This window comes from Pinus tabuliformis, chromosome 1_2 (assembly GCF_031772625.1).
Source record: "Pinus tabuliformis cultivar Carrire ecotype Pingquan chromosome 1_2, CPIR1, whole genome shotgun sequence".
Taxonomy (NCBI): Eukaryota; Viridiplantae; Streptophyta; class Pinopsida; order Pinales; family Pinaceae; genus Pinus; species Pinus tabuliformis.
Genome location: NC_142298.1, coordinates 526,884,643 through 526,906,502, shown reverse-complemented (window position 1 = coordinate 526,906,502; position 21,860 = coordinate 526,884,643).

Sequence of the window (21,860 nt, the reverse complement as noted above, 5' to 3'; positions counted from 1 at the left end):
ATATCAAGATCACATGGAAAGACATCAACACCATCTTTTCAAGCATCTTTGAGGAGAATATGGAGGATAGACAGGTCTATGTGAACATCCATAAGTCAGGACTATACAAGGTTGCATGCAAGTTTCATGTATTCCCTTGCGCAGATGTGATCCACTGGATTGTCTCACACATTGATCTCGAGAAAGTGATATTGAGCAATGTTAGTGGAGCAAGGATTTCTTCCTTTAGGATGGAGGATTATCAGCAGATATGTCATTTTCCATTCAGAGTGAGCTGGATGGATGCACCATTCTACACTCCCAACAGCAGCACGAACACAAGAGATATCTTAAAGCATTGGGTAAAGGAGCCAACAAATTTCAGGACGCCCAACTAGATATACAGGAAGAATAAATTTAGGAAGGCATATCAATTGTTGGTCATCATCGCATGTCTTTTGTATGGCCAAGGGATTACAAATAACTTCCCTTAGAGTTGGGTTGTTATGTTGGATCAACTAGAAAGTGATGGAAAACCATTCAACTGGTTCAACACGTTGGCTCTCCAGTTTCAAGTGCATCTATCCAATGCTCGAAGTCCACCCAAGGACCAACATGAAAAGTTCTTCATTTATGCATACTTTCTCGATGCAATCTTTGCCCGTCAATAGTTTCCTGACATGGGTTGGGCATGGACACCTTCAGAAACTTTTGTGAATGTATATTTCAAGTTACTCTCGGATTGCAGCTACCGAGGAGTCATGGCTAGAATATGTGACCATTTCATTGCCCCTCTGTACAAGATGATCTTTGAACATGATCTACCTTGCATGTCCCAGGCAGCAATAGAGGCGATGTGAAACATTGCAGATTGGTACGCTTCACCTGAGGGAAACTTCATCAGGATGTACAACGTAGAGAAAGCTCCGCATGTGTTTCTGAGGTTCGCCATGGACAAGTTGGTCATGCAGGAGGTTTCATACCACATCTCGATAGGGTTGTTAGCTGTATTGTACAGGAAGAAGAAGGCACCATGGCCCATGCTTCCTATGCGAATCAGGTTGTACGAGTTCGAGAGTTTGAAAGAAGTAGATGTTGAAGTGGAAGACTTCAAGAAGTTTAAGTTAGGCACTAGGAGTTTCCACCTATACAAACCACAGGGTTTATACAGGGATCACTTTGCAAGAGTTTACTATCCTTAGATCCATGGGGTGTGTCATTGGCTAGAGGAAGACCCATGGAGATATTGTTACAACTCCTTTAGGCTCAATGAAACTGTCAGCATTGGAGTGGAGTGACTTGCAACACTCAAGGTAGCAACACCACAGGGAGCATCAACAACAACAGTAGTAGGTAGAGAACCTGTTCAAGACAAAGGCAAGATGAAGATTGCTAAAGGCACATAAATAGGGAAAAACTACAAGTTTAAGGAAGACTCACTTGTGGAAATGGTAGCTTTGGAGATAGATGCGAAGAGGCGAAAAACGACATGAGTATAGCACAAAGAAAGAGAGAGAAGCAAAGGCTAGAAGATACTGAGAGGATGTTGAAGGAAGTATAGCAGAATCTTAGGGAAGAATAAGAGTTGCATAGAAGAGAGAAGGAAGTGCAACATGGTCATGAACAGGAACAAGAATAGGAACAAGAATAGGAATAGGAACAGGAATAGTAACAAGAATAGGAACAGGAATGAGAACATGAATAGGAGGAAGTGCAAGGGGCACAGACAGTAGAAACTACACCAATATAGGTTGAAGACTCTAAACCAACAACAAATGAGGAGCAGGGTGAGTAGTCACAGGAACAAGAACTTTATCTATAAGATGTACATATAGTAGAAAAGATGGGCATGGAGGTGGAGCAGCTGGAACATGATCGAGATACCAACCTCATGCCAAAAGCAACCGAGATCACTCCATAGGCTTCACCAAATCCAACAACATAGCAAGTCCCACGTGAACAAGGGGATATAATTCTCCTTAGGACCATCTGGGAAGATAAGTGTACAACATAGCCTTTGATGAGTCGCAACAAAGAGTTGTACAAGCATGTAGAATGCACACCCCAGATGAGCATGCATCACCTGTGCATTTGGAAGAATGTGTTATTGTGTCATATGTACAGAGACACCCAGCTGCCTTGGCCGATGCTACAAAGCCTTATGCCGAAACCATAAGCTTGAGTGTTAGGTTCTTGATAGTAGAAAATGAGCACATGGCTAAGGCATTGCAAGCAACCAAGAAGAGAGAGCAACAATCAACAAGGTCCGCCAAAGCAGAGATGAATATGGCCATACTTTCTTAAGTATTAGCTCTTGAGACAGTCATGCAGAGACTGTATGGTAGGTTTGTCACCATGAACAAGGTAGTTTTCCACCTACATGGTCATCAACAGTGCTGCACCAAGATAACATGAACACTCTCAGACATACATGTTGCAGTAAATCATGTATAGATGTGGAAAATGAGGTACAAGGGAGCCCCACTTCACTTTCCCAAGATGATGAAGCCACGAGTGGAGTTGGACAAAGCACACATCCAAAGTTAGATATGGAACTATGAGGAACTTCCACAACTCATCACTAGTATTGAGGCTTCGTATGCACGGTTGTACATGAGCTTGGATGTCGTGGTAATAAAGTATGACACCCCGTTGATTGGTATGCTAACCAAGGCCAAAGAGAAGAACTAAGTCAGACTGGATCTCGATGCATACTTCGATCAATTGATGCTCATAATGACCAACACATATTTTCAAGTTAGCACAGATAACATGCAGATGTACATCGCCGGTCCGACCTTGCTTAGGACTAAGCTGCGCATGTTACATGATGAGTTGGAATGAGGTTCCAAATAAACATATCCAGAAGAAATGGATGCAAGAGTTCATTTCCGAAAGGACTTCATCAAAGAGTACACAGACACCATTGCACTATCAAGCATGACATCAATTCATCACCGAGGATCATGGAGAGAAGGTTGATGAGCTAGTCTTTCCACAACCGTTTGAGTCTTAATGTTGTCTTGTCTGGCTCACTCAAGCCAATTTTTTCCCACATGGGTATATGTGGAAAATGTATCATTTTTGCAAACATGATGTAAAGTGAAATTACAAGTGTCATTAGTGGAATACAAATAGTCATATGTAATGCAAAGGGTCACAAGGGTAGTCCAAGAGTTACAAAGGGGAATGTTAAGGGACACCCCACCCTTTGTTATAAATAGAACCTCATAACTCATAGAATGGGCTTTTAGGAGCCAAAATTTGTTAGGCATTCCTTAGAGAGGGCTTGAAGAGTATTATGATGAGCCTTAGCTTCTCCACAGTGCAGAGCAAGTATATCTCTTTGGAGGAGCAGGTAGTGTTGACTGTAACATTCCACTATTGGGGCTAGTGGCTATCATGGTTGTATGTATGGATGGAACTTTCACTTTATATAATATAACAGGGCCAACACGTTTCATGCATATGTTGTTATCGTAGTTCGACTATTCTTGTTAGATTAGCAATGTATGTAGTTTTACTTATGCATTGATGTATGAACTATTCTGTATGTGACTGTATGAATCTTATTGAAGTGTGTTTTTGGTTTAACTCGTCACTTTGGATTATCGACTATTTTGCTTTCCATTTTGTGATGTCATTAAGCTCATGTGTTCCTTTCAGGCTGTGTACTATTACAGGCTTCTAAGGGATACACTTGTTTTCCCCTCCATGTGTTAGAACCTCCCCATGTATCTCTCTTGACTCACTGCAAGGTCACACACTTGCTTCCGACAAGGATATATTGCTTACCTCTATGCGCTATCGCAGTCAAGGCATAGCTTTACTACCCACTGCTCGGACTCTTACTCGAAACTGTTTGAGGTATAGTTGGGACTTCGTACTAGGGAGATCCCCTGACATGTTGGAGGGTCGAACACTGTCAACATTTCTAGCACTAGAAGGAGGGCCAAATGACAAGCTAAGCCCTCGAAATCTGTTTTGAATATTCACACATCAATCATGTCTTATGTTACTCTTCATCCTCCGAGATGCTTGTCTTATGGAGATGACTTTGAAATCCCAGAGGATTTATGGAATCTCTTGTCACAAAAAACATATGCGGGTGGAGGCATGACATCTTGGGATAGGCATAGTCTTGCCTTTTCAAATCTATGTAAAAAATTTGAATCCCCTGAGGATTATGTAATCCGCATGTTGTTCGCACTCACGCTTCATGGGCATACATTGTAATGGCTTAACACACTGCCCAAAAATTTTGTTCTCTCATTTGGTCACCTTCTTTTGGAGTTATGTCATGCTTTCCATAACTTTTACCATCAAGCACTTAATACAAAAATTCTTCGATTACAGAATTCTCCTAATGGATCTGTCATGAGATACTGGTATTTCTTTCTTAATCTCGCATTTCAATTCCCAAAGGATGAAATTGATTAGGAATTTATCAATGAAAGATTTCAGTATCTTATTCATGTACCTGAGAATTTGCATATCTTAGAATCATTCAAACTAACCCTAGCATACCTCAGTGTTAGAGCTGTTGAATCCAAGGCAGACATGGTTGCTATCACAAGTGATTGTCCGTCCTCATCTCATATAACAGTTCTAGCCCCACATGGTGAGGCGGGGGAAGGTGAGAATCTAGCTGTTGAATTGTCACATTCTCCTCCCCCACCTGCTCTTGATCTCTGCACAGATCTGGCTGAAAAAACTGTTGGTTGTCACATGGACTTATTTCCTCAACCTCCATCCCTACGTTCTGTTGATCCTTTAGATTGTACTATGTTGTGTTCTCCCATTCCAGACTCCATACTTGTTGCTCACGCAGACTGGAACTCCCAAGAGAATGGTAAGGGAATATATCTTTAACTCAAGCCTAGTGTTGAATTAATGATGATTAAAGAATCTAACAATACTTCCGGAGGAGTTAGAATCAATTTTCACGAAAAAGGCCCATACAGAGAGTGAGGGTTCTACCAGTGTTTCACCAATGTTGTAGTGGCTACAACCACCCTCCAAAATTTTTCCTTCGCTTTTTTTTGGATCCTCCCTCCTTGAAATCATTGCAACTATCTTGCACGGATTAGGTACTTGTGTTTATTAGAGTTCATATGTCATTTCACAACTTGTGTTCAACTCACTTGTCCCGTTGGTCAACCAAAGAACACTCATCACTTGGTTCGCATCTGGTCAACCGACTGTCGAGAAAGTGTTAGAAAATTATATATTACAGAGAAATGGAACACATAAAATATTGCAGAAATATAAACACAGAAAATGTATAAAAAAAGAGAGACACAGATATACATGGTTCACCCAATTTGGGCTACGTCCACGGAGAAACAACCAGTCCTTCCTTTTATATTATACAAAAAAATGAAGAGATACAACCTACAATAGATCCGCTGTAATTCCCTCTTCTATACCACACAATCTCCTCTCTCTTTCTCGAATATAGATCTGCATAGACGCAATAAAATTCTCTCATATATAGCGAGGGGTTTCCTTCTAGGGCAAAAAACCCTAAATTAAACATAATTTCTACCGTCAAATCTTCACCTAATGAACGACCGTCGTCCCCCCCTGGTGGCATACATTTTATGGGAGGCATTGTCGTCACATTATGAACTAAGGTCCAATGTGGTGATACCTCTAAATAAAGAAGATAATCAGGGTCCACACCCAACAAAAATACTACACAAATCTGGAGAGCAGTTTGTTTTCCCCTCCAAAAATGCGTAGAGCAGCCCAACAGCTACCCTGCACTCAGAAATTTCACAAAGCAGGCTAGTCAACACTGCTATGGAAATTGTGCAAGAGTAGACCATTTGGCACTGCTTTGGAACATTGCATAGTTTTAGCCAGCTGTACTGCCTCTAGAAATTGTGCAGAACCTAGCCCAGATGCACTGCCATCCAGAAATGCATAGAGTAGCCCAAGAAAGCTGCACTGTTCTCTGGAATTGCATAGTACTAGACAGATGCACTTCTCTCTAAAAATGCAGAAAGAAACCCAACATCATTGCTCTAGAAAAATTCACAGAGATGGCTAGTTAGCCAAGGCCCCTTAGTCCAGAAACAATGTAGAAGCTTTCCCTTATTGACTGTCTATCGCATGTGCCAGTAGGTTATCCAATTCCCTCAAGAACTATGTAATACTTCTTGGCATTCCAAACAACTTTTCCTGGAAAAGAAAAAAGAAAAAAAAAAGTGAAAAATCATCCCTATATTTTAGGGATCTATTTTTAGCAGCAAGAGTTATATGCAAAACCATTTTTAGAATATTCCCGCCAAGTGGCGCTTTTTCCTAGATTTGTGGCATGCACGTCATAAGCCCTAATTTCACCAAATATATTTAAACGATGCCTCAGAGCACATTCTTCACATTTGATCTTGGACCTCTGGCATTACCTAGGCATCTAGGAACCTTCAGCATCGTCGAGTGACTTTTTTGGGTAAGTTTTGTTGTTCATGCCTTTTGCCACTTTTTCTATCGCTTTTTAGTTTTCATCTTATATGAGTGTTGTTTCCTTGGTTTTACTGAACGAATGCTAGAATTTCAATGTATTTTAGCTTGTAGAAGTGTTGTTTCAAGTTTTTCATTACCATTCCTTAGTGTCGCATGCATAACACTATTTCTGCACTCACAGTCGCCGTTTCAGTGACTCACTTCATGAGCTTCTTGGTTTGTCATTTGACTGATTTCTGCACTCATTTGAATTGCATGCATGTTTATTTCAATCATATCTACACCACATTTTCACATGCATTCAGTCCTTAGTGATTTTTAGTCACCTGTTAGCACCTCTAAGTTGCCTTGGCCCAGACCTTGCCTTGTTTCGGCTTGCACTGCGCATTTCTGGGATGGAAGGATTTGCATTTCTCCCAGGAATTGCATAGAAATTGCCTCCCACTAGCTTCCCAAGGTGTTCTCTATGCCTTTTTGCGAGAAAATGCACTAGTTGGCCCTCGAGATTGCGAAGTGCACTTTCTCGAGAAACAGTCATGTTAACTGAAACTGTGCATTGCGCAGTTCCAAGCCTCAGCATGCCCAGAAGGATTGTGCTTTGCATAGTTTCAGCATAAATTTAGCTCACTGGAAGCCTAAACTATACTCTGCGCAGTTCCAGCTGTTAGTCTCCTAGCCTTTCCGAGACAAAATTGCACAATTTTCCCAAGCAATCAACTAGGTGTGTGTTGGGCGCGGGATCCCCCAAGGCACATTTTGAGGCTTAAAGCCCAAGTCTTGACAATGTGTAATGTAAAGACTCCGTGAAGTGTAGGCACGGAGCGTGAAGTTTTAATTGAGTCACAAGGTTGTTTGCCTTTACTTTTGTAATGTAATTTCGGCTTGAGAGTTCTACCCATGGTACGCAGACCATGGGATTGTATAAATAGAGCGAGGCTCTAAGTTGTAAAAAAAAGGAATTAGATCTAAGAATCTAAGAGAAGATGAAGCATTGAGTCTTGGTTAAAGTGTAAAGTCATGTCTTGGGTCGTAGGATAGGAGAAGGATCTGTAGCGGAGTGCGCAGAGCCCTAGTAGTCCGCAGCTGAGTGCGCAGACCCCTGTAGCTGAGTGTGCAGGGTGAGTTGAGTCTATAACTGTTGGAGAAAATAATAAAGAGAAGTTTCTTATCATTATATGTGTCTTTTTCCTGTTTTACGCATTGAAGTATATTGGGTTTGAATTGCAAGTTTACTATTTATTTGTTGCGTGAACTTATATGAATGCGTTGAATAAGCAAATATAAGATATGTATCTGTTTATGCAAAGTTAACTAACAGTTATAAGAAGATAAGTAAGATCCGTAGTGTAACTTAGGGAAAGAGTGTAGATCGCTGCCTTAGTAGTGATAAATCACCTCAAACCCTAATTAGGTCTACGCAAAGGTGATTATAATAGAGTGCGAAGATCTCACAGGATAGGAGAGTGCATGAAGTGACCTGCACGAAGTCATTCCTGGTTGGACCAAGTCGACCCCTTAGACATCTCAAGGGTGCGGAAACTTGGTTCCAGCATCCCCCCCATACTGCTTTGAGTGAGACCTCAATCTGCACTCTGTGGGCTGTTGCCAAATGGGCCAGTAGTACAGGGATTTGTTTAGTTAATTAACTCTGAACTTGGGTCAGGCCCCATCAAGCCAAAAAATGGTTTTGTTGCTGGGACCGGAATCTACATAGAGATGTCAAATGTCACATCACTAGAATCCAACCAAGAAGGAGATTGAAGTGTGGTTGGATAGGAAAATTCACAAATTCATAGTGTAGGAGAACATGAATCCGTGACTATCGAAGGAGGTGTGGTTGGAATGCTACCTGTACACAGAGATCCACGAAATTTTCTTCGCATCTTTCCCTACTAAGTTGTATGAGTGGATTGCGAAGCTAGTAAATAGCCAAGTAAGGTGGAAGCTGAACAGACCTATTTTTTTGACCCCATAGTTGGTGCACAGATTGGAAGCATCAGAGAATAATATTACGTGCATTGTTGGTCACTGGCTTGGTCGGATTATAGGAGGATTCATTACTGAGTTCGTGGTAGATACTTCAGTCAGCTATAGCGAGGCAGAGCAATGCTTTCTCAAAGGACCACGAGGTAAGTACATAAAGTCTCTGAACACTTGGATTAAAATGCTACTGTGCGAAAAGAGGATTATGCAGCTAGATTGATGTTTGGAGCTACGTGAAGTGGGAGAATTTATAGAAACGAAGGAAGTGCGGGACTAGAGACTAGCCCCTTGATTTCACCTCCGCGAAGGGACGAGGAAGAGATTGTGAAGGTATCTCCATGAAGTGTGATCCATTTGATAAGGTAGAGGACTCTGTGCATACCACCTCCACCCACACCACCACCAGTTTCACTATCATCACCTCCATCTTCTCCTGTACCACCTCCACCACCACTGTGATTTAATATGGCAAGCTTGATAAAGTTTCCTATGTTCAAGGGAGTAGGAAATGAAGATCCGTACTAGTTTTGGTTCATTGTAAAAGCTGTATGGGAAGCGCGGGGAGTTATACATGATAATATCAAGAAAGTAACATTGGTTAGCACTCTACAGGATCGTGTGCTGACTTGGTACATCAAGCACTCAAGTGATAATCGGAATGTGGGAATCGCGGTTATCCAAGCTGCGCCAACTAGGGAGTTTAGCAGGCTGAAGTTAGAAGCATAGTCGATCATTGGGTTCAAAGAGATCACGATGCTACCAGGTGAGACTCCTTGGGAGCTGGATTAGAGGCTGAAGTGCATGATTCACGAAGCTAACATGACTTTGATGGATGGACAACACCAGGAATGGTTTGGAGCATCACTATAGCCACATTTGAGGAACGTGTTGTTGTAACAAAGGTTAACAACTCAAGCAGAGGCTTTAGAGATCGTGATGAGGCTGCATGAGAACCCTGTCATGCGGAAAGAGTCAATTTTGCGGACAAAACTGACCTCCCTAGAAGCTAAGGCTTTCTAGTGACAAACAAAACAATCAAGCACTATCCTTCCCTAAATATGCATTTAAAATACAAGCAACCAGGTGTTTAAAGCATACCTTTAGTCCAACGCTGTTTGTAGCAGCCAAGCCTCTCCGATCCAGATGAGCTCCTCCTTCTCTTTGAAGCCTGCATTCACTAACAAGCAAACGATTACATAGCACCTGAATAACTCATATAATAAAACATATTCATCATAAAGACCAAGGAGTATATGAAACAAATTATATATAACAACTTGTTGAGAAAAATGAACTTAATTGTATTAATTGGAAACAAAAGAAACCATTACAACCAGTGCCTTGGTGTTGTGCAGGTCCTTCCCAGGGTCTAGCAAGAGTTCTCCTTTACTTTGATCAGCTCAACCACTTCCAAATGAAGCTAAGAAAGGATGGGAATCTCTCCTCTCAAGCTCTAAAAGGGAGTCCTAATTTCAGCAACATCTACCCTTAGGAATGTTCAGCTTTCAACCTCCCCTCCCTCTGGCCCAATGCCTGTATTTATAATGCTTTGGAGGAAGTTAATTAGGTCCACCATCAATGGGATAAGCCCCTCTTTCAATGGGATAGCTCCCCTCTTGATGGGATAAGTTCCTCTTTCTTTGGGATGCATGAACCATCTGGAGGCGCTCAATCCACGTCAAACCATCTTCTAGAATGCTCTAGATTTGACCACAAGTAACTTTTTTGAAGTAAAACTTGTGCCTTTTGACCTTTACAGGAGTACGCACCCACCCCTTTACAGACAGAGCGTACAAGTACGCAGGTATTATATACTTGAGGTGCGTACACGCAGGTAAGAGTAAGAGAAACTGCGTAACCAGAGTTATATTGACTTTTAAGGACTTTCTCTCTTTCTTGGAGTTTGACATGAGGAGCAGAGGTATAAGACTTGCCAAGGAGGACAGTATGACAATTGATGGAGCCATACTGACTGCAAATAGTCATGGTGACAAATTTTAGTGTAACAGATTGCCCCCTAAAGTGCGAAGCCTCTAGTAGATTAGGGTTTCATATCATCTAGGAAGGGTGAAGTACTTTATCATTTCAAGGATTATCTTGTGGAGAGCCCAGTTGGAACCTGAAAATATTCAACACAAAATACATATATAAGATCATATCATCGCTGAGGTAGGCATTCTCATACTCAGATCGAAAACTTTAACTAACAAACTAACTACTGCTCTGATATAGGAATGATTTCGCAGTACATCATAATCATAGACTCATGTAGACGCAATATGGACGCAGCCATCTGTTTATGATTAGTCTACTGTATAATGAATACAAAACACCTCGCAGCTTGGATGGTGGAAACTAGATCCAGGGTCTTCATTTCTACTTCCCGAAATAGTACGATTCTATCCATGCGAATAAATGAGTTGATGTCGAACATGGTAGAAACCACTTGATTACCAGTCGATGATGTAAACTGTTAACAAGTGTGAGAGAGACCACCAATGATGTCAATGGTTCTCAAATTACCCAGTAAAATCCATGAGATGTGAATGAATGTGTTGATGTCGAACATATCACAGAATCCTTTGATCGAAAGTCAATGATGTAAACTGTCGTCGAAGGCGAGAAACCTGCCATTGAGGCATGCAGATTTCAAGGTACTGACGATTCCTAGATCATCTTTCTAGATAATGTGTTGATGTCGATAGAAAGTGATTCGTTGCAGGCAAGCCCACAACACGAAATCATAAATCAAGTTGAAGAAATGTAGCTGTAAGGACTGACTCAGGGATGGTCAAGATGGATGACAGGTATTTTGCAGATGAATGGTTTATTTGCAGTGACCTCTTGAACACATAACGACACAACAGATGGCTTGGTGACAATTGACCCAAAGTTAATACCCAGAAACCGGCTGAAGATTTTCAATGTGGTTTGATCAACTGTTAGGCAAAGGATTTCCCAACCCAGGTGAATGAAAAGTGTCGTGTTCAAGAGTGGTGATAAGGTTTTTCTGAGACAAAGGATAACAAATAGGTTCATTTCTCTCTCTTTTCCGTCACCATTTCTGGCAAGTACCTCTTTATTTTTTTACAATCTTGAGGAGGATAACATTTGCTTGATTATAAGCTCATCCTTCAGATGAGTCCAACTTAGTTTAGATTCGAACCCTAAGAAGGAGTGGTCCGTTCCTGTTTGTAATCGAACAGGTCCTTTACTGTGAAATTTTAACGAGTCCAGTATAGGAGAAACTCGTTGTTTTTCAATTTTAGAGAGTCTGAAAAAACTTAAGAAGACTCCAGGGTTGACCTTTTTCGTAAATTTGTGTCTCCCAAGCCCGAAAAAGTATAAAATAATACTTGAGAGAACCACTTGATCTTTACGACCAAGGAGTACTTTCATGATTAGTGTCTTTGACCTGAAAAGTAAAAAGCGATCAAGGACACGTCGTTTTATTTCCAATATCGAATTTGAAACGGCAAAAATCTGGCAATCTTTTCATGTTTTTACAGTCAGAAAAGGGCTATAATAGGACCGTCTTTTAATTCCGTTTTAACGAGTGTAAAAGAAACGCTCGGCAATATTTTCATATTTTAGGAGTCAGAAAAGGGCTTAAAGATGACTCTGATGTTTTTGTTTGTAAAAAATGACAATTTTCCCTGAAAATCCTTTATCCTGCACAAAAACCAACACATTACTCATACCTGTTGAAGATAGATAAAAATACTTTGAAAAATACCTTTTCATGGTGAAAAATAAACAAATTTACCATTTATTTACCCAAAAAACCTATAAAAAGGGCTTTTACCAATTCATTTTTACCATTTTACTGTTGAGGAGAGAAAAAGGGCTTTTGGCAAGAAACTTCCAGTGGACATTGCAGAGAATCCGACCGTCGAAATCGAACGCTGTCTCTTTCAGGTATTCTACAACATCCTCCTCTTCATTTTCATCCGTTTAGAATTTGTTTTTAGGCCCTAGATTTTATTTTTGGAGGCTTTGGGGTTTCAAGATCCGCCTTTCGGGGTACGCAGGTGCCACACTAGGGACCCACGTACCCCGACATTTTCTCAGTTGGGAAAATGCCGGGCGTACGCACCTTGCCTTAAGGGAACCCGCGTACCCACGCTCTGTTCCTAAAGGCGGGGTGCGTACTCCGCGCAAAGAGTTTTCAAACCCAAAATTCTCTAAATTGGACCAAATTTTTTTGATTTCATGGATTCTAATGGACGTTTTCTGGTGTGTAGATTGTTCACCATGCTTGATTGGCGTGAGAGAGAGCACGAAGATGTTGATTTGGCCGCCATTAGTCATCAACCGTCAATTGATGCTTTGAAGGAATGCAGCCTTTATAAATACTGGGCCATACCTGGAATGAGGGCCCAAGTGCTCTTTCTAGAGTGGCTGGTAGAAAGATGGAACGTTCAAGACCAATGCTTTTATATTGGAGGGCACCAGCTCGAGATAGAGCTCGCAGATATCTACTTCCTCACTGGTTTGCCCAAGAGAGGCGAACACTTGACTCTGTTCGGGACTAGGCCAGGTGGCCAGTCCATCGCTAGTCTCCGACTAGAGTGGTGTAACACTCAGACTCAGGAGAAGGGGATAGAGATCAAAACTATATCCCGCCCTGAACTTATGGTGATTGCCTTTACAGTTACCAGACTTTGCGGGGTTTCCGCTTTACACATTGCCACTGGATCCCAGATGCGGATGGCGATTGATTGCTATCGAGGTACCATTTTCAACTGGTGTGATGCTGTGTTGGCCAATTTAAAGGGCCAACTGACTAGAGCCAAAAACGGACAGCTAAAGACTTTTGGTTATGGGCCTTTAGTTGTGAGTTTTGGCTTAGAGAGGGTTCTGATGCTGATCCCACAGCAGCTCACTATTGAGGATGGGCTTCCTCGAGAGCCCAAATTGATGCGATGGGTTGCGGTTATGGCCCGTCATCCTGATGAGGGCACGGAGGTTGTCCGATTTACTCCGGAGTACTTTCACTGGTTAGAGGACCGGGTCTTTTTTATACAGGATTTTCCTTATGCCGGAGTTGATTTTTGTGGAGATCCGAACATGGTTCTTCCACCGGGAGAACAATGGGATGACACAGGTAACTTCATTTTTCACAAGTTTTTAAACTATCTATTTTTTTTTTTTTTTTTTTTATATCGTCTCAAAACTGATAGTAATAATTTTCAAAATGCAGATGTAGGCCCACGTCGTCTAGCCAATCTCCGGCCTTTCGAGAGGAGACTACCAGTTGCAGCGGTGCCGGCCCCACAGGACGAGGCCACAGAGACTTTAGCTGAGTTGGAACAAGACCTAGAGCGTCTTACAACAGATATACCGGAGACTACTATAGATGATATTCCTATCAGGCTTCAGCGCTATGTAGTCGGGGTCCCAGGACCTTTTAGGAGGTTCTTGTGTAGGGTGGCCCATGCAGTGGTGTCATATAGAGATCATCACCAGTGATTGGATGGTCGTTTTGTAGACACATGTGACATTTTGGTTTTTTGTACTTATCATTTTTGCCGATCATAAGGTGTTTTTCAACCTATGATCGAAGACGATGTATTTTTTGACACACTCCTATCTATATATATCAATCTTACCGGCTTATCTGTTGAACATGTGTGATGAAATGTTTTTAAATTTACATGTATGATTATTGCAAATGTCTATTTAACATTTGAGAAGCAATTGCATCTGCTAATGTATTTAAAGACCTTGGAATATGCTGATATTCAATGTAATCAAATTCACGTTCCAAGAGACGCACTCTCAAAAATAACCTTAATAACACTGGATTTCTAATGGCATACACTCTATTAAGCTGTAATACAACGAGTTCAGAATCTAACCTCACTATCAAACTCCGAATCCCAAATGAAATAGATTCAGACAATAACTCAATCACTGCACTGTACTCGGCAATGTTGTTTGTTGTTTGACCGAGGCTCACCCCATGCATAGAAACTAACTCGTCAGAGGGTGAATAGATAACCCAAGCTGCGGAAGAGATATTCCGTGTACTACGACAAGCACCATCAACAAATCCAATGTATGTTTGGAGAGGCATCGACATCTGCAATATCAAGAGTAAAACCAAGATAAGCCAGAATAACGACGAAAAACACACTCTCTAAGCTAAGCACACTGTCTAAACTAACAAACACACCAGCTAGAAAGAAAAACTAACCTAACTAAAAATTCTCCATACCCATCATTTAAGCATAATACCTCTTTAGGTAAAGTCCATTTCTGGGTTTACCCAAAGAGTCCCCGTCAAAGTCTACCAGCTCATAGGCCCCTTTTGCTAGCTTTCGCTTGAAAATATAGGGCCCATGCCACATAGGAATGAATTTTCCAGCACCTAATTTATCATTAGCTTGATCATATAATAACACTAGGTCTCCTTCTGAAAAATTTCGAGGGGTCACATTTCGATCATATTGAGCTTTCATACGTTTTGCGTGAGTCTCGATTGCCAATGCAGCATCACGTCGAGTCTCATCTAATTGAGCTAAGTATAATAAACGCTTCTCCTCTTCGGAAGTAGCTGGAAGTAACTCGATGGCCATTTGCAGTGATGGGATTTCGCATTCAATGGGTAGCACAGCTTCCAAACCATAAACTAGTTGGAAAGGGGTGAACCCTGTTGATGTTTTCACTGAGGTTCGGTATGCCCAAAGCGCTGAAAATAACATGTTGTGCCAATTCGACCGATGAATACCAATGATTTGTCGGATCATGATAACTAAAACTTTGTTGATGGACTCAACCAGACCATTTGCTTGTGGATAATAAGGAGTTGAGCTATCATGACGCAAACCAAGCTGGCCTGTAAGTTCTATCATCATAACGTTTCGAAAATGGCGTCCATGGTCAGTGATTATCGCTTGTGGGACACCAAACCTAGCAATTATGTGATTGAACACGAAAATTGCTACTGTCTTGCCGTCTGCCTCGAATGTAGGCATCGCCTCGGCCCACTTAGTAAAATAATCTACCGCAAGGATGATATACGCATGCCCCCCGGCCAAGTGAGGGTTACATGTAATAAAATCGATACCCCATTTGGCAAAAGGACCAATGGCAATTATAGGGTGGAGAGGAGCAGGTGGAGCGCGCATCTTTCGATCAAACACTTGACAGTTGTGGCATTTTCGGACCGCAATAATACAATCTTTAAATAAAGACGACCAGAAGTAGCCAGCGCGCAATATCTTTTGGGCTGTGGCATACCCAGACATATGACCACCACACGCTCCAGAGTGACAGTCATTCAGAACCCTTTCAGCTTCTTCGTGAGTTAAGCAATGTCGGAAAACCAAGTCTACCCCATGGCGATAAAGAGTATCTCCAATAATTTTGTACTGTTGGGACTGGAATCGAATTTTCCGACGTTCCGACTTTGAAACTTCGGGCTGAAAGGATTGGGTCTGGAGATAGACGAGGATATCCCCATACCACGAATCTAAAGTGCTGATTAGAAACAAAGATTCGTCCGCAATGGGCTCCTCTACCACAGTTTCTGTGTCAGCACGCGGGAAGTCACACATTAACTTTGCTAAAACTAAAGATTTCTTAGACTTAGATTTCTCAAACTCCAAGTCGAACTCTTGCAGGATAACAATCCATTTAGAGTACTTGCCCCCTAGCAATTGTTTAGTCAAAATGTAGATCATAGGGTTGCAATCCGAAATGACTGTAGTTTTACAGAGTAAAATGTAGTGACGAAAACGTTGGACAACTTGAACGACTGCCAATGCCAATTTCTCCACATGTGAATATTTTAGCTCAGTTGGATTTAACGTCCGACTAAGGTAATATATCACATGTTCCGTTCCGAATTCATCTTCCTGAACTAAGACCATTCCAATGGTGGAATGGGAGGCGGCGAGGTACAAAAAGTAATCCTGGTTGTAGTTGGGAGGATGCAGCAACGGTGCATTGGTCAACGCGTGTTTGAGTGCATCAAAAGATTTCTGAGCTATCTCATCCCAAGAGAATTGAGCGTTCTGTTTCAACAACCGTGTAAAACCCTTTGTAACCTCGGCGTAGTTAGGAATGAATCGTCGTAAAAATTTTGCTTTCCCTTGCAAACTTTGGAGTTGGCGAAGACTCGAAGGAGGAGGCAATTTGATGATAGCTTCGACCTTCGAGGGATCGACACGAATGCCGGCTTTCGAAACTACAAATACCAGTAATCGACCCACTTCTATACAGAAGACACATTTGTGTGGGTTCAACCGAATTCGATAATGCCTACACCTCATGAAGATTGCTCGTAAATGGACAAGGTGATCAGCTCGATGTAATGAATGAGCAGGCAAGTCATCGAGATACACTTGCACAATGTGTTTGATGTCATGAAACGCATAAGACATCGCCCTTTGAAAAGTTGCTCCGACATTCTTTTGCCCGAAAGGCAATTTGCAATAAGCAAATGTCCCCCATGGACAAATGAAAGTGTTTTTGGTTGATCGGTAGGTAGAATATTGATTTGGTTGTAACCGGAAAAACCGTCCATAAAGGAAAATATTTCACTGCCGGCACAATCATCAATTATTTGATTGATATAGGGTGTTGGGTAGTTGTCCTTCGGACAAGCTCGATTAATGTCCCTATAATCGATGCATATTCTTATTGGTCCCTGTTTTTTGTTAACCAGAACAATATTCGATACCCAATTCGTTAACGGGATCAGATAAATGAAACCTGCTTTCAATAGTTTTTCAACTTCTGCTTTAATTGCAGCCGCTTTTCGTGGGTGAATCTGACGCAAACGTTGCCGGACGGGTTTAGCGTCCGGGTAAGTCTTGATCTCATGGACAACAATCGCGGGATCAATTCCTAGCATTTCCTCATAGGACCAGGCAAACACGTCGCGGAATTCTTGAAATAGGGCCTTGTATGTCTGAATTTCGTCATCTGTACACGAGGCACCTATATGAATATTCTCAACAATTCCAGGCTTAACTGAAATGTCAATGGGAATAGTGCGAGAGATGTTTCCCAAATTCAGCTCTGAATCAGGATATTTCATTGGATTCTGAGCTTCTTTGACATATTCAGCTGTAAAGATTGATGAAAAATCATTTTCAAAACGATCATCCTCAGGTAAAAACGAAGATCTGTGATGGAGATCTTCCCATGGTAAATCATCTACACACATGACTTCACGAAGTTGCTCGTCAGATGAAACAACTTCGAGAAACGCTATTAACTCCAAGGTTGATGTGAAAAGAGATTCCTCACGGACCACATTCATTTGGTCGATTCTGGTTGAACGCGGGTCGGTAAAAGACTGCACGGCTTCATAGGCAATTTCATATGGACTCAAAGGCATATCATCACCAAATGAGTCTATCTAAGATTCAGAAGTAACGATCCAAGGATCGTCATAAACAATGGTGTCTGATGTAATCATATGAATAGATGCAAACGAAGACAACGCGTTGATTGGAGGAAAAGGAAAAGGTCCCAGTAAACCGGAATCTTTAACTAATCCTACTCCAACATCCTTGTATGGGATAGTCATTTTACCGACATGCTGAATACTCTCTGAAGAGGCTGGGTCGGATGAAAAGTAAGCCAGATGGTCTATTGTCACGATCTTTCCATTATGTGGAAACTTTATTACTCGAAAGACCGATGAAACGACCGCTGTATAGCGTAAGACCAACTTCGACCCAAGAGAAGGTTGTAGTCTAAAGGGGCATCAACCACCTCCACATCTAGACTAACGGTTTTTCCTTCAACCCCTATAGGCAAATCCTATAGAATGCCAAAAGGATGGAACCCACGGCCATCAAAGGCCTTAAGAATTGTCGGGGATTGATTTAGTGAAGGAGAACCAAGCGATCTCCAACACTGTATCGACATAATACACGTGGAAGCTCCCTCATCAATTACAGTCCGATGAATAGGCCTGTTTTTTACTATCACCGGGATCTGGAAAGCCATTTGATGAGGCAAACGTGGTGTACTATTTTCTAGATCAAAGATTATTAGGTTCGGGTCCTGAACATCAACAGCTCCTATAGCCGACAAAAGTAATTTGCGCTGTGCTGGGCATGATTGCAGCACTTCCAAAGCCAACATTGCTGAGGGTGAAACAGCTAAGTCCTCAACAATGTTATAATTCTGGGCCACTCTCGCATGTGGATTGAAAGCAGACTTGCGAAGTATACTCTTGGCGGGCGGTTTGATTACTAAGTCCAGGTTAGGTTTCTCGATCTGTAGTGGATCGGAACTGGGAGCTGAGGTTGATGGATTAGAATGAGAAGATTCTGCTTCTTTGCCATCAACAGGACTTTTACTACCATAATCTTGCGATCGAGTCACAATCCTTACATGAGACATCATCAATATGGGTTCTTCACTGGCACTCGAGGAAGAACCTATCATCTTACTCTCCTGCTTTGGAAATGGATCTTTCAAAACAGCAGGAGTTTGGGAACCTTTAACAATCTTCGCAACCTATGCCCGATGAGGGCAATCTCTTGTAAAATGATCCTCTTCACAAATAAGACAAGGATAATGAGGTTTGCGCTTTTCGTCATTGGTTTCCGACTTTTCAGTTTTCTCCTTTGGAGTTTTGTCTGCTTTATTCTTCTTCTTACCTTTCTTTTTCCCACCGGATTTTGATTTAGCCATAGATTACTCGACAGCGTGAATATCGGCGGAAACCTCAGCAGAAGAATCTACTGTCGGGGAATCAGGCAAGGTTATAATAGGAAAAGAGTTCTTGGAAGACTTCTTCTTACTTTTAGTGTTCACCGTACCAATCATACCATCAACGGCATGAGACCCCGAAGGAGCAGCAACGATTTGATTTGACTTAGGAAGATCTAGGATCTTTTCGTGTAACGTACCTGACTGAGTATAAACTAAGTCAAGGTACTGCGCTTGAGTAATCACTTGCTCCTCAGTAACTACTCCGGCCTTAGCTACGTCTTCAGTAATCTTCGGTAACAATGATTTAACAAACCATTCAGCTAAGATCTGGTCCGGGATAAAAACTTTCACTAACCGCCTTCGACGTCTCCATTCATGAATATGATTGGAAATATATGTAGACGTCGATTGTTTTAATGAAATTAGTAACTCCGTACCATTATCATATCTGACCGGCAACTGAAAATGAGTTAAAAACGAGGTAGCTAACTGGCTAAAATTATAAAAAGAGGCCCGTGGTAACTCAATGTACCACTTGGCCGCGAGACCAATGAGAGTACATTGGAAAATACGTAAGCGGATTGAATCATCCGAGATGGAATTAGAGGCACACCAGAGGTGGTAAGTCATCACATGATTCGACGGGTCCTCTCCAGACTTACCTTCGAACTTGGGAATGTCACTGGGCAACTTATTCGGCATTGGCGGCCAAAACAGAAGATAATTAATTGGATCGTTCGTTAGGCGCGACAAGTCTGGTAATTCCAAAGTTGCGATAAACGGTAATTGCCGATTAGGATCCCTAAAACTCTGGGTCACGAGACCAGTCCCAGGAGGAGGATATCTAGGATAATTAGGAATAGGAATCGCGTTCAGGATATTGTATCCTCCTGGAAAACCAGGATTAACCAGACCGTACTGGTGTTGCTGTGGTTATTGATAAGTGTACCCAGGATACGGTTGATACTGGTAAACTGGCTGCTGGACAGCAGGACCGAATTGGTACTGTCCCTGGTATGGTTGATAAGTGAATTGTGGTTGACTTGTGACAACCGTACTTAAACCAGGTTGTCCTACAGGCATCTGAACCGTAGTTTGAATCGTGGATCCAGACGATGGTAAAGATGTCTGAGGAGTAGTTACAAAGACAGTAGAAACTGGAGCTGTCAATACTCTAGAAGTAGGTGGGGTAGATTGAACAGATGTTGCGGTAGTTGCAGTAGTCGTTTGAGATGGAGTACTAGGTGCAATAGGCCCAGACTGAGAAACTACCGAAGGTACAGAAGTTTGAATATTAGACTGGACTGGTTGCTGGGGTGAACCAGAAACTAAGGGTTGTCCAGTTTGAGATGACAACTGTACACTTGGCTGCAATACTTGTTGAATTTGCGATGGATCCCACACTATGTTCATTCCGGGGTATTAACCCATAACAGGTTGAGGATATTGAGATCCATAACCGGATTGAGGGTAGGATTGATAATTTAAAGGTACATTTCCCGTACCTTTAACATAATATTGACCTTGGGGTGGCTGGAAACCTTGACTCAAGTACTGACCTTGCGGTAGATACCCTTGAGGCATGTATTGATACTGGGGTTGACCTTGAGGTATAAATTGATACTGAGGTTGACCTTGGGGTACATATTGAGTCTGGGATTGACCTTGAGGAATGTATTGTACCATGGGTACATACTGTCCTTGAGGTTTCCCCCCAGACACAATTTGTGTACCTTGAGGTTGCCCCCCAGGCGGTAACTGGCCACCTTGAGGTTGAGTCGCTATTTTGTCATGCGGAAAGAGTCAATTTTGCGGACAAAACCGACCTCCCTAGAAGCTAAGGCTTTCTAGTGACAAACAAAACAATCAAACACTATCCTTCCCTAAATATGCATTTAAAATACAAGCAACCAGGTGTTTAAAGCATACCTTTAGTCCAACGCTGTTTGTAGCAGCCAAGCCTCTCCGATCCAGATGAGCTCCTCCTTCTCCTTGAAGCCTGCATTCACTAATAAGCAAACGATTACATAGCACCTGAATAACTCATATAATAAAACATATTCATCATAAAGACCAAGGAGTATATGAAACAAATTATATATAAAAACTTGTTGAGAAAAATGAACTTAATTGTATTAATTGGAAACAAAAGAAACCATTACAACCAGTGCCTTGGTGTTGTGCAGGTCCCTCCCAGGGTCCAGCAAGAGTTCTCCTTTACTTTGATCAGCTCACCCACTTCCAAATGAAGCTAAGAAAGGATGGGAATCTCTCCTCTCAAGATCTAAAAGGGAGTCCTAATTTCAGCAGCATCTACCCTTAGGAATGTTCAGCTTTCAACCTCCCCTCCCTCTGGCCCAATGCCTGTATTTATAATGCTTTGGAGGAAGTTAATCAGGTCCACCATCAATGGGATAAGCCCCTCTTTCAATGGGATAGCTCCCCTCTTGATGGGATAAGTTCCTCTTTCTTTGGGATGCATGAACCATCTGGAGGCGCTCAATCCACGTCAAACCATCTTCTAGAATGCTCTAGATTTGACCACAAGTAACTTTTTTGAAGTAAAACTTGCGCCTTTTGACCTTTACAGGAGTACGCACCCACCCCTTTACAGACAGAGCGTGTACAAGTACGCAGGTAAGAGTAAGAGAAACTGCGTAACCAGAGTTATATTGACTTTTAAGGACTTTCTCTCTTTCTTGGAGTTTGACATGAGGAGCAGAGGTATAAGACTTGCCAAGGAG